The 14,972-nt window shown below is 38.5% G+C and overlaps 1 long non-coding RNA gene across 1 annotated transcript in view; it reads right to left on the bottom strand.

The window, feature by feature from the left end:
- Window positions 1-8,294: 8,294 nt before the first annotated feature.
- The window catches only part of LOC140510482 (uncharacterized), a 55,312-nt gene continuing 48,634 nt past the window's right edge, over window positions 8,295-14,972 (bottom strand). Inside the window, exon 2 of the long non-coding RNA XR_011969252.1 lies at window positions 8,295-11,496. This is a non-coding gene — a long non-coding RNA (uncharacterized lncRNA). The remainder of the gene's footprint in view (window positions 11,497-14,972) is intronic.

Consider the following 14,972-nt stretch of genomic DNA (forward strand, 5'->3'; position numbering starts at 1 on the left):
GACAATTTCTTTTTAAGCAGGGCTTCTGTATGTGCCAGGTCTTTCTGTCCTGTAGCTGTAAAATGGATGGCACTACCCTTTCTGGCTTTTAAAGAGCCATAGTGTTTCCACAAGGGGTTAAACAGGGTGGTTGCTTTGGCCAGAACAGCAGCAGCTGTTACTAATAGCCCTGATGAGGGCAGGAACCTCTCTCCCATTCTGAGTCTGGCGGTAGGACAGAAGCAGATTTTGGGCTGCTGTTTAGGCTGGCCCAGCATTCTGTAGTACAGAGCTGGGGTTCAGGGGGTAGGGAAGGGAGGAGGAAATTAAGAGAACACATAAATGTGACTCTGGGCAGCCTTGTTCTTTGGGTGGCATGTTTTTTATATCAGTGTTGGTTTCTCTGGGTTGTATGTGCCCTGGTAGGAGCTTTATACTGCCTGAAGTCTTGGACACAGAAAACATCAAAGATGTTTGTCAATAATGACACTTCCATATGGTCTGAATCATTCACATTCTTGACGTTATCATCTGAGCCATTCTCTTGGAACACTATTGGGTGTGCCTATGTATTAGAACTCCCTAGCAGCCCAGGGGCTCTAAGACCCTGACACAAGACTACGGCACAGACAACTAGTCATATTTCTATCTACTCACTCATTCAGACAAGCATTTATTAAGCATCTACTGTGGAAGGCAGTGCTTCAGGGACTGTGAGGGAGCCAATAATGAATATCATTGTCCCAATCCTATCGTCTGAAAGTGTTCAAAGTTACTTTATTGACTCATTGGAGAATCTGCTTAAGCCCTGAGAAAAGTGACTGATCATCAGTGCTGTGTCACAAGTTGTACTGGAAGTTTTGGATGAGAATGACGCTGTCCACTTGAGGATGCTGGGATGGTGCCATCACAGAGGACTCTTCCAGAGATAATGTCTTGGCTCAGCAGTGTTCTTTCCATAGCGGTTCTCTTGCCTTGCCCATGGGTGTTCCGGTCCCAACTGGCCACTGCCTTTGAGTTCAGTGTGTCAAAATGTCCTTTATCATCTCCTTTCCATGGTAGTCCCTGGATGTCTCAGCTTTGATGACAGGAGCATGTAAGCATCCAATAGAGATCTTTGATTACAAATAAATGCCTGAGCATTTCCAAAGAAATGGGATTGAAGGGAGGGAAGAAGCCTCAATCTGGAGGAAAGTTGAAGAGCTACAAATAATGATATACAATAGCCTCTAGTTTATGTTCTAGGGAACTGAGATGCAGTCATCCCCTGAGATTTAGTAGTGTGTCTGCACAGAAATATAGTTTAACAGTCATACATTACTCCATATGAATGAGAGGATAAAGAACACTGGCTTTGGAGTCAGGGGACCTGGATTTGAATCTCTTATGATGTGTTACCTTGGGCGAGTCATATAACCTTTCTGATCCTCAGCTTCCTCATCTGGAAAATACAAGGGCTAGACTAGGTGACTTCTCCCTTCTACTTCTCTATTTATGCCCTTAAGTGACTAAGAGGATACATATCATGATTGTCAGATGAGGAAACTGAGGCACAGCCCAAAGTCACCTAGCTGACAGATAAAACCAGAATAGGAATCTAGCTCTTCTTGTCCCAAGTTCAACACTCTCTCCATTGTACCGCGACTTGTTCCAGTGAGTTGGACCAACATTGACTGGTGGCTTTTTCTCTTTCATCAAACTCATCAGTGATGGAGAGCATTTCTCAAATGTACTTAAAATGTGTACTTGTAGGTTGAGAAGAGGAATGATGGCTTTAAGAGGAATTGAAACTACTTTTAATTCTTCATTTTCTTTTTATTATGAATTTAGCAGTCATCACTAAACATGAACATTTCAAGGTAAAAAGGTAAGGAAGAGTCATATAAGAAACCGAACTTGTATTAATACAGATTTTTAAAAAGAAATTACATATACAAATATGCACAGATGAACTTACATATTTTCATGCATATATATACATACATAAAGTTAAACAAGAATATAATACAGTTACTCTGTTTATGTCTCATTCTCTACTTCTTTTTCCCCTTTCTGTTCATTTTCTTTTTTTCTTTTATTACTCTGTCCCATCACTCCCTCTTCCAATTGGACAAATTAAAAATAAGCCCTCAATACATACATGCATAGTCTGGCAAAACAAATTCCCACATTGGCCATGTCTGAAAATGTATGTTAGAGACGCTTTTAACACAGAATATTTTATGATTTGGAGGGGGTTATTTCCTTCATGAGTCAGGGCCTTCAGCATGCTAAATGTTTTTGATTTCTCTAAGTTTATTGTTTTCAGAAACCCTTATGTTTCTTCTTCTAATCAGAATAGTTGTTTAGTTAAAGTCCATTCATAGCTCATTTAAAGGACACGCAAGGAAATGGAAAGCACCATGTTGTAATGAAAAGATTATGAGCCTAAAAATCAGGACAGTGAGGTGATGCAGTGGAGTCAGGAAGACTCATCTTCCTGAGTTCAAATCTGTCCTCAAACACTAGCTGTGTGACCCTGGGCAAATCACTTAATCCTGTTTGCCTCACTTTCCTCATCTGTAAAATGAGCTGAAGAAGGAAATGGTTAACCTTTCTAGTATCTTTGAAAAAAACCCCAACCCCAAAGATCTGAATACAACTGAAATGACTGAACAACAACTAAGAGTCAATTGACCTGTTATAGTCCTAGGTAATTCACTGAAAGACCAGGGACACATGACTAAACCTCTCTAAGCCTCACTTTCCTCATCTGTAAAGTGAAGGGAATGATACTTAGAGTGGGAAACAATATAATGTAGTCAACTGAGTACTAGACTTGGAGTCAGGGAAAATTTCAATTTTACCTTTGACACCAAGAAAGTCACCTCTCTTGTATGAGCTTTAGGGAAAACTCTAGAATGAAGATTGTAAATCACAGATGGTTTGTTCTCTGGGTCATAGGAGGGAGTTCCCAAACCGGGAATTAGCCATGCTGGGGAAATAAGAGATCCTTCCCATTTTTCAATAATACCTGAAGAACACACTTCAAAAGGTTCATGTGAGACACAATGAAAAAATGTCTACATAGTGCTTTACCAATTCAAAAGCACTATACAGATGTCATCTGTTATTATGTATATATATATGAGTATACTTTAAAAACTGAGTACAAATGTAAGCTCTTACTACTCACTGAAATACCCAAGGTTACTTTCACATTCTTGCAATATCCAAGTAGTTCGGAGTTCATCCTAAGTGAACAGTGAGCTTATAGCTTCTTTAATTTATAGTTTTTTTCCCAGTAGAGTGTAAGAAGAGGGACTGTTTCATTTTTGTCTTATCTCCAGTGACTTGCCAGTTCCTTATACACAACAGGATCTTAGCAGATGCTTATTAAATTCAATCAATCAATCAATCAGCATTTGTAAAGTGCCTGGTCTTTGAGAAAGTCATCTAGCCAGTAAACCCAAGATAACTAGGTAGGTTTCAACCATCAAAATTTACCTTCCTTTGGACAGAACACCCTCAGGGAAGGGTATGATACCCTATTTCCAGATAAGAGAGGAGAGGAGAGGGGAAGGGAGAGGAGTGGAAGGGGGAAAGAGGAGGTGGGGAGAGGTCATTGCCTCGCTCAAAGTGAGAACTGGAAAAGACTTTAGCTTAAAATGGCCAAGGTCTGCCACTGCGTCCTGAGCCATCTCTAGTCATCCTGATCTATATCTGGGCCACTGCACCAGATGGTTCTGGAGGAGAAAGGGAGACTGGTAACTTTGAACCACCTTCCCTCACTCAAATCCAATTCAATGCAAGTCGTGTCCTCATCTCCCAGATGCCCTGGTCCTCTTCAAGGACAAAGGACAAATCACAACAATATGTGTTGCCTCGGGGGCTGCTAGGTGGTGCAGTAGGTAGAGCACTGGGCCTGAAGTCCTAAGTTCAAATCTAGACGCAGATACTTCCTAGCTGAGTGACCCTCAACAAGACACTTAAACTCTATTTGCCACTGGAGAAGAAAATAGTAAACCACTCCAGTATCTTTGCCAAGAACATTCCACAGAGAGAGGGATACAGTGTCATGAAGAATCAAACATGTCTGAACAAAATAGCCTACATACTAGTTCTGTGACCATAAACAAGCCACTTAACCTTTCTGTATATTTGCATATCAGTTTCCTCATCTTTGTATATCAATTTCCTCATCTAAAAAATAAGGATGTTCAGACTCCATGACCTGTAAAGTTCCTTCTAATCCTATGAAGTAAATATAGTTCAATAGACCACAGTAGAAATTGAAGGTCATTTGGAACTTGACCCAATAAAAACCTACTTTTAAAATAAACTGAATAGGAAAACCATAAATATAAGCTTTTTAAAAAATTTATAAAGCACTTAGGACAACAGAACAGGATTGTGGATAAAGAGCTGGTGTTGGAGTCAGGAGAACTCTGGGTTCAATTTCTGCCTCTAGCCATGAAATCACAGGCAAGAGGCCTCTTCAAAACTCAAGTTCCTCATCTGTAAAATGGAAGTAATAAACAAGCATTTATTAATTATTTACATTACTGGGTGTCAAACAGTGGGCTAGGTGCTGAGAACACAAAACTCAAAATGAAACAGTCCTTTTTCTCAAGCCTCTTTCCCTCTATAGGGGAGATATGTATATATACACAGAACAAATAAATAAACGCATGAGTAATGAGTAAATAAATAAAGGGAGTTACAGAAGGAAGGTGTTAGTGGTTGGGAGATCAGGAAAAGGCTGTGTGTAGACAGTGGTGCTTGAGCTTCCTTACTTACTTAAAGCAAGTAAGGAATTCCACAAGGCAGAGTTGAAGGGGTCACATGTTCTAGCTATGGGAGCAGATGAAGCAATAGAAAGAAATACCTGAAGAAAGGAAATGGAACATTATATGGGAGGAACGTGGATTTTAGCTAAATCAGAGAGAATGGGAATGGGAATCACGTGGAAGGAGCCTGAGAGAAGAGGCTTGATCCACGTTATGAAGGGTTTTTAAAAGCCAAACAATGGAGTTTGTCTCACCCTCTGGACAGGAAAAAGTTTGAGTAGGGGAATAACACAGATAATATTATCTGTAACACCTACCTCACTGTGGTAGAGTGAAGATTAAATGGGATGTATATGTATGTACACATACATACATATAGTATGTTTTCATGAAATGCTTTAGACACCTTGGAATAACACATATATGATGTTGCTAAATTGGATATATCAATCCCCCCCCCCCCCAAATCCCTATAGAACATGCTCAGTAGGTCTGTTGTATTTTACAGTGGCTTAGATAATATTGTACCTTTTAACAACTAAAAAAATTTGAATCTAATCAAGAAGAAATTGAATTTCTTCTTTTCTTCCTTGTTGTACCTTATCTTTTGTATCAGTTAAATCTAGCTGAAAAAAACTAAAACATTTAAGACCGAGAGCTCCAGCCATTGAGATTGTATTTGGAAGTTGTGGATTCTTGCTTGAAGTCAAGAGCCACCAATCCAAGTCTTCACTAATAACCTAAATTTGTGTAAGATCATGTTGTTGCTCCTGGTGGTGGTAATGGCGGTCCTTCAAGTCCTCAAGGAGGACTAGTGACATCCCAGAGTGATGCTTTGACTTTTTTGTGAATTGGATCTAGATGAGGCAGAGTGGCACAAAGTCATCAACCACTCTCTCTTCCAGTCGTCAAAATCCAGTGGCAAGATGAAAGTCAAGACGACTGGTGATAGCTCAGGATGAGGTGGATAGCCTTCACATCTTCAGTGTCTGCCTGAGCTCTCAGTGTCTCACAGCACCTGTTTCAGCTGCCTTCATGACCACTGCAACAAATTGTTTACATCTGCCCATTCTGCTTGGGAAGATCTTCTTGTGTTTGGGGTAGACATGCTTTTAACTCATTAATGGCTTTGAGGCCTGTCAGTTACTTGCAACCTGGTTTAGCCTATCTGCCAAGATGGTTTTTTACCAGGGTGTGTCTGCTACACATGCTACAGCTTCTTGGGGCCACAAATAAGAGTTGGAGGACAGATGTACACCTAAGGGTGGCTGAGCAGGAAGGACTAGCACCTCTGATGTGAGGGCTTGATGATAAGATCATAGATGTAGAGCAGAGAACTTCATCCAAACCCCCTCAATTTATAGATGAAGAAACTGAAGGCAAGAGAGTTTTAAATGACTTGTACCAGGTCCCTCTAGTGTTGATAGGCAGGTCCTTGAATTCCAAATCCAGAGTTCTTTTGCATCCTACCACAAAATGTCTCAATCTTCATCAAGTCTATTGGTTATACTTATTGTTTTTGTGTTTTCAGTTCTTTGCCCTTTGGAGGCCAAATTTCAAAGAATAAGGAGAGTAGTTTTGAACTTTAGAAAATTAGTAATAAGACCAAGAAGAGAATATTCTTTGTTCCTTATCCATCTGTATCTCATTTCCCCAGTTGTTAGGGTCTTCTCTCTAATATTAGTTATTTTACATTTGTTTATCTGTCTATACATTGTTTTCCCCAGTAGAATGTAAATTTCTTGAGAGCAGAGGTTGATTTGTTGGTTTTATCTTTGGATATCCAGTGCCTAGTAAAGTGCTAGGCACATACTAGGTGTTTGACAAACGATTGTCCAATGAATAAAGGAATTCATCAATGCGAAGTATCTATCTTAGATATTTGTAGCGGTAGACTAACCCAATGGGCTACCCATCTAATTGTATATAGGTTATAGTTTGGACAACAAGCATTTTTCATTCATATTATTTGTTTTTCCTACATAGTTAAGTTGATGTCTTTTAAATACCTGTCTTTGAGGGACTTAAAATTTAAAGAGATGAGATTGTCTAAGTATATTTAAAGCCTCCCTTTTCATAAAACTGAAAGTATTAGGAAACGATCTTTTCTTCTAAAATCCTTTCTAAAAGTCTTGGGAAAACTCCTTAAACAAAAGGTTTTTCATAGGGCAATGGGTTATGATTAGTAATCAAATTTAACTCTTATTTGGTTCACATCAAAAGTTTCCCTGTTCAACTAAAATTATTGGCTTTAGGATCTACCCTCTTCCCTTGAGAAAGAACAAGGATATTGACAGAAAGGAGGCTGAGCCTTTGTTTAACTCCAGGAGTAAGGAAAAGGACTCAGAAGTAATTGGATAGTGACTTTCTTATATTTCAAGACAGCTTTTGGTTTTTCAAGAAGGCTAATAATGTTCCATGAAATTTTCTTGGGTCAGAGAGTCATGTCAGAGGGCATGGAGGACTATGCTAATTTGAAATCTCTCCTTCCAGCCTAGAAATGCTTAGATAAAGATAATGTGAAATGAAATAAAATTGTTTCAGATAGACATGAGTCTAAAAGCATAGAATATAGCATTAGTATAAACTTTTCTTCAAGGGGACGCATATAAAAAAATGAGAGTGATACAAAATAGATTATTCAGATATTCAAGAAACATATGGTACTGATATACCCTAATATTTGCAACAAAGCCTAACTATAACTGATAAAAGCAATTTATATACTGGAGATAATAAATATATGACTCCTGATTATATTTTACTCTATATCTCTGATAGCATTTGCCCCATTCAATTATCTCAATGACTATACAGGACTTAGATGACTCTGGGAGAGTGAGGCTGATGACTTTTCAAAGCTCTACCTCACTTAAATCCAATTCACTTCCAAGTCAAATTGGTATTCTTCCAGAACAAAGGACAAACAATTATATGTTTCAATGACTCCAAAATATTTCCCAACATAAAAGCTCATTTAAAAAAAAATACAATTCTACCAGTGACATTCTATGGTTACAAAGTGTAGAATACCTCAGTCCTGAAAGAATCTATTTCAAGTGACTCAAAGTGAAATTCTTTTACAAAATGTGTTCTGTTCTGATGCTTCATTGTTGTGTGGAGGTGACCATGAGTTCTTTTTTTAAAATCAATTTATTTGTTTTCAATTTTCAATAATCACTTCCACAAGTTTTAAATTTTCTCTCCCTCCCCCTCCCCCACCCCCTCCCCAGAGATGGCTTGCAATCCTACATGGGTTCTACATATACATTCCTGTTAAACCCATTTTCACATTAGTCATGTTGCATAGAAGAATTAAAACAAATACGAGAAACCGTGAAAAAAACCAAACCAAACCAAAACACAACACATGAGAAAATAGTCTGTTTCATTCTGCATTCCAATTTCATAGTTCTTTCTCTAGATGTGGATAGCATTTTGCATCAAGTCCTTTGGAAATGTTTTAGGCTCTTGCATTGGTGACCACGGGTTCTTGAAGGTTATACCAGTGGAGATTAAACTCTGGATGGTTTAGAGAACAGTCTGTTAAGAGAATGAGTCTTTATTCCAAGTATCAATCTAGCTAAGTATATAAAAACCCATTCACCAGTAGGTTGGTCATTATATGATGAATTCTTTGGCCATGAAAATCCATGAAAGAGACAAAAAAAGTGGTCCTCATTCCTGCATAGCTACCTTCTGCTAATGGTCTTCCATGGTGCCATTGGTAAGATGATGGAAAAGGGAACAGAGAGTATTAAGAATCAGAAAGCCAAATCTAGACCATCTATGAACTTGACTTTAGGTACTCTTACCATTAGTGCTTGCCCATAAGTGAATTGACTTACTACTGGAAGAACTTAATCACTTCAAAGGTGATATTCTCATGACAGATAAAACAAGACAAAGGGAAGTTATAGTTAAATAGGAGATTTATGCTTTAGGAAAATCATCTTGGCAGTTAAATAAAAGAGGTGGATATAAAGTTTAATAAGACCAACCAGCAGGTTATTGCAATAGCTTAGGGATGAGGTGATAGGAAACTGTACCTACTGTAAGTACCGCAAGCCAAGAAGCCCAAGGGTCCCATAAAATTATTCTTATTGCCCTTGAGTGTACCATGAAATCAATTCCACCAATTCTTTTATTTGTGTCTCTACCAAGAACCTATGAACCATTCTCCTGTTTGAGGGCAGGGCCTATTTTTTTGACCTTTCTTTAACTTAGCACAGTGCCTGGAAATAGTACATGCTTAATAAATATTTACTTATTGCCTGCCTATCTGCATTGCCCTGGACAAGTCACAAAACTATTCAGGAAGCCAGAAATCTTTTTAGGACTATAATTATTAAATTGTTGTTAATCTGCAATGGCAAAATTTTCTCAAAGGGTAGTTCCCCACAACAATGAAATCAAAGGTTCAAGCCAAAACAATACAAAGAACAGAGGAGAACAGCAGAGAATATGTAGTATTTCCTCAAAAAATAATAACGTAAGAATGAGGATTGATTTGATCGAACCATCACCCTATTCCAATTACAGTATCAAGATGCTCTAGCCCTGGTGTTTTTATAAAGTGGAAACACCTCTACTGAATCAATCAAGAAAGGTACTATCTGAATGAACAAAAGTCCTTAATCAATTTGGGAAGAGTGAAAACCATTGATGAAATAAAATAATGCTACACTGGAAGTGCTTTAGAATTCTTTGAATCACACATAAAAATAGCAAGCTAATTGAGAATATCACATTTTCCAATAGCAGACCTTCACAATGATAGCAGTTCTATCTAAGCCCTTAGGAGGGGATCATTTGGGGGTGAGGAGTCTATAAAATCATAATATTTGGACTCCCTGATGAGCATCCTGACAGCTAGGTGGTACAATGGATAGAACACCAGTCTTGGAGTCAGACAGACCTGAGTTCAAATCTGGCTCCAGTCACTTAATAGCTGTGTGACCTGGGGCAAATCACTTAACCCTGTTTGCCTTAGTTTCCTCATCTGCAAAATGAATTGGAGAAGGAAATAGAAAACAACTCTATATCTTTGTCAAGAAAACCCCAAATGGGGGCACAAAGAGTCGAAAACAACTGAAACAACTGAACAATAAGAAGAAAGATGTGGGCATCCTAGCAGCATTCTTTTTTTTTTGTGGGAAATAAGTGAAATTGCTTTTTTCAAATGTTTATTTATTTATTTTTAGTTTTTTTAGTTTAGTCCCATTTGCCTCCCTTTTATCATTTCTCCCACCGCACTTGTCCCTTTCTCCCCTAGTTTCCTATAGTGCAAAATAGATTTTCATACCGAATTGAGTGAACATGTTATTCCCTCCTTAAGCCAAATGTGAAGAGAGTAAGCTTTACTTCTTCCCTCTCACCTCCTCCCTTTCCTCCTCCATTGAAAAAGCTTTTTCTTACTTCTTTTATGGAGATAATTTGCCCCATTCCATTTCTTCTGTTCTCCTCCCAATATAGTCCTCTCTTACCACTTAATTTTTTTTTTTTAGATATATCCCTTCTTATTCAACTCACCTTGTGCTCCCTGTCTATGTGTGTGTGTGTGTGTGTGTGTGTGTGTGTGTGTGTGTGTGTGTGTGTGTATAATCCTTCCAAATACCCAAATATTGAGAAAAGTCTCAGGAGTTGCAAATATTGTCTTTCCATGTAGGAATGTAAACAGTTCAACTTTAGAAAGTCCCTTATGATTTCTCTTTCCTATCTACCTTTTCATGCTTCTCTTGATTCTTGTATTTGAAAGTCAAATTTTCTATTCAGTTCTGGTCTTTTCATCAAGAATGCTTGGAAGTCCTCTATTTCATTGAAAGACCATTTCTTCCCCTGAAGTATTATACTCAGTTTTGCTGGGTAGATGATTCTTGGTTTTAGTCCTAGTTCCTTTGACTTCTGGAATATCTTATTCCACGCCCTTCAATCCCTTAATGTAGAAGCTGCTAGATCTTGTGTTATCCTGATTGTATTTCCACAATACTTGAATTATTTCTTTCTATCTGCTTGCAATATTTTTTCCTTGATCTGGGAACTCTAGAATTTGGCTACAATATTCCTAGGAGTTTCTCTTTTTGAGTCTCTTTCAGGAGATGATTGATGGATTCTTTCAATATTTATTTTGCCCTCTAGTTCAGAATATCAGGGCAGTTTTCCTTGATAATTTCATGAAAGATGATATCTAGGCTCTTTTTTTTTGTCATGGCTTTCAGGTAGTCCCATAATTTTTTATATTGTCTCTCCTAGATCTATTTTCCAGGTCAGTTGCTTTTCCAATGAGATATTTCACATTATCTTTTATATTTTCATTCTTTTGGTTTTGTTTGGTAATTTCTTGGTTTCTCATAAAGTCATTAGGTTCCATCTGCTCCATTCTAATTTGTAAAGAACTATTTTCTTCAGTGAGCTTTTAAACCTCCTTTTCCACTTGGCTAATTCTGCTTTTTAAAGCATTCTTCTCCTCATTGACTTTTTGGACCTTTCTCGCCAATTGAGTTAGCCTATTTTTAAAGGTAACATTTTCTTCAGCACTTTTGGGTCTCCTTTAGTAAGCTATTGACTAATTTTTCGTGATTTTCTTGTATTGCTCTCATTTCTCTTCTCAAGTTTTCCTCCACTTGATTTTCCTCCACTTGATTTTCCAAATCCTTTTTGAGCTCTTCCATGGCCTGATACCATTGCATATTTATTTTGGAGGTTTTGGATGCAGAAGCCTATGCTGGTATGCATTATTCTTCTTCATCTGAAAGAATGGAAGAAAATACAAAGTAACCTTCTATAGTCTCATTTTTCCCCCCTTTTTGGACATTTTCCAAGCCAGCTACTTGACTTTTGAGTCTTTTTTCAAGAGGAGGGTATACTCTACTCTGGTGACCTGAAAGTCTCAGTTCCCCCAAGGTGGTACTATCAAGGGAGAGGAGTTTACTCCTCTCCTGGCCTGTGCACTGGCCTGGAAGCAACCAAAAACTTTTCTGCTCAGAATCTGGGAGTAGAATTCCCTCTCCACAGCCAGCTTCAGCTCCACCATGCCAGCACTCCTCCTCACCCCAGGGCCACACTCAGGGTTGAGATTCAGATCAGTGGCTCAGTTCTCCCAGGGTCTTTAAGCTGAGAGCTCCAAAAATGGACACTGCCTCTGCAGTGGCTGATATTGGTGGTCCAGATCATATTCCCTTCTCCTGGGTGAAGGAGCTTTCTCCCTGACCTTTGAAGCTGTCTTTGGTGTTTGTGGGTTGAGGTATCTGGGAATTGTAGCTGCTGCCAGTGGCTCCTTGAAGCCAGTTACAGGTCCTGTCTCTGCCTGGGTGCATGGCCTATGCTCTACTCCACACCTGGTGCAATAGACCTTTCCTGTTGACCTTCCAGGCTGTCTTGGGCTGGAAATCTCTTTCACTCTGTCGTTTTGTGGCTTCTACTTCTCTACAATTTGTTTATAGTCATTTTTTCCAGGTATTTTATGGGTTGTGTGGGGGAGCTTCTACAGGTCCATCTTTCTACTCCACCATTTGGTCTCTGACCCTCCCTAGCAGTGTTCTTGAAACAGCAATATCTTCACTGAAAGCCAAGGACAAGGTAAATACAATGAGAAAGGGAGCTTTAGGACTCTATGAGGAGCCTAGCAGAAAGCTATATCATGTCTAAGGGGAGCTTCATGAGCAGTGTGGTCAAATTCATATGGAAGCAAGAGCCACGAAACCACACATAAAGATCCCTGTGGACCACCTAGTGACTTAGTTTTAAGATGTAATATTATCTATGTTTTATTGCATTTTTATTTAATTTGTTAACTATTGTTACCATATTTAAATTATTATATTTAAATATAATAATTTGTTATAATATTGTTTTATTATATAATTATAATATGTTGCATTTAAATATGTTGAATATTTAATTATTTAAATGTTTATTATATTTAAATATGTTAAATAACTATTGTTATTTGTTTACTTTGTTACCTATTTACCAATTATATTTTAATACTCCAGGGTATTGTAGGCCATGGATCTGACACCTCTGTTCATGAGAACTTCACTAAGGATAAAAAAGTACTGGAAACCAAGAGCTCTGTTCTTTGCCATGTACTCTAAGTTGAGCCCACTTTGCCCTGGACATTCTGGGAGAGTATCCCCCTGGTTTGGAGGAATAACTGTCTGACACTTTTTTTACATCAGCTGGATACTCAAAGAGGAAGGTACCCGTAGTAACTCATGGGCAATAAAGAAGAAAGGAAAGGAAACCGCTCCCAAAACTTTAGGGTTACTCCTAGAATCTTGAGAGGACAAGTAGTTAGTCACCCTCTGGGGAACCAGCCTATACGTGCAAATAGGGGTTGAGATATCCCTAGGGCCTACCCAAGAGTTAAAAGAAATGGAAATGAAAACAAATCTACAGAAATCTTGGTGTGAGATCTAGATGATCTGCCTCATAGGAAGAACATTCATAGATGAATGAATAGATGGAAAATGCAACAAATCTGTCAGTGTTTCTGTAATTCATTTTCATCATAACTGACAGAAACCACCCTTTTTGGACTCTAATACCTCAGTCCCTAGTGTGCTATACTGGAAGCTGAAATCACACTTAAGAAGATCAATTTGGGAAACGTGGCTGGATCAGACCAAGTGCAGCCTGAAAAAATCTAGGCCAAAGGTGACACAATCTTGAAAGTACTGAGGAGTCATTTTATAAGCTATCTCAGGGATATCCTATAGGGGAAAAGAATCCTGGATGATGTTAGGGATAAGGAATAGGGACTGGACCTGTGATTTCATTAGTATAAGGAACTCCAGGTGAGGAAACTGCATGTATCAATTCACATTGGCACCTTTTGTGCAACTTAAAGTGTTAGAGGGTTGCCTAAAGTGCTGAGAGGTCAATTTCCTTGTCTAAGGTCACAGAGATAGGACTCAAATTCCAGATCTTCTTGATTTTAAGGCATCTCTCTATCAAGTATTCCACTTAGCTGTGGAATTTTTGCTGGACCTGGAGTCAGAATACCCATCCTCTTGAGTTCAAATCTGGCCTTAGATACTTACTGTGTGACCCTGGACAAGTCACTTAACATTGTTTGCCTCAGTTTCCTCATCTGTAAAATAAACTGGAGAAAGGAATGGCAAACTACTCTAGGATCTCTGCCAAGAAAGCCCCAATTGGGGTCACAAAGAGGCAAATGTGACTGAAAATGACTAAACAACAAAAATTGCGAGAATATCAAAAGCTACCAACCTGTCCCTTTATTCCAGATGGCCTGTCAGTCTGTACAGCAATATTTGATGAGAGGAACCCCAAACTTCAAGAGTGAAATGAATTGGAGCCATCAGAATAAGTGGAATTGACAGAGCCTACCCTGCTCATCATCCTGTCGCATTCCAAAAGAATGTATCCTCCTCCAGATGAGGCTCTCTTTCTGTTTTGTTTTGTTTTGTCTTTGTATCCACAGCACCTACCATCTAAACAGATGCTGAATAAATAGACTGGATCAGATTAAAATAAGATTTCCACAAGAATGTCAGAACAGCACAACATATATTCTGTTGCCATCTCTTACATGAATATTCAGCGCTGGGTGATAAAAACAATTTCCCAAGCCTTCTATTTTTTTTCCAGGAAAGAAATCCTCTTAATTTGATAATAATTCACATTATAAAGCATTTTATAGGTGATGAAATATTTTCCTTATGGTAGCTCTGCGTGGCAGATAATACAAATACTATCCCAATCATTTTGGTCCAGACGTGTGATTTCATTGTCTTAGGGAATTTCTAGTAAAGAAATATCCTATTTTAATGGACTTGGAGTCTTAGAGAGTTGTCTGGGTCACATTGAGGCTAGTAACTTGCCCACGGTCACGCAGACACAAGACTTCAACCCATATTCTTGACCATATTTCTCTTTGTTATAGCTAGAGGGCTCCTACATTTTTTTTGGTCCCTATGTGTCTTAGCTTTTATTAAACACTCACAACACTCCCTTTTTCATTATGAAAAGAAATCAGTTACAGAGTTGACTGTGTCCATGCATGCTAGAAATAAAATAGAGATTAATTAATTTCAACTGGATAATAGCTCTTTACCAAATATTCCTCATACCCCCTGGAGAAACACGTATTGCAGGCTGAGAACCTCTGCACTATGTACTCTGCTACATCTCACTCCTATTTTACACACGGGGAAATTCAGTCTTAAAGAGGTCCAGTGACTTGTCCATGATCGTGAG

Source organism: Notamacropus eugenii, chromosome 1, assembly GCF_028372415.1.
Source record: "Notamacropus eugenii isolate mMacEug1 chromosome 1, mMacEug1.pri_v2, whole genome shotgun sequence".
Taxonomy (NCBI): domain Eukaryota; kingdom Metazoa; phylum Chordata; class Mammalia; order Diprotodontia; family Macropodidae; genus Notamacropus; species Notamacropus eugenii.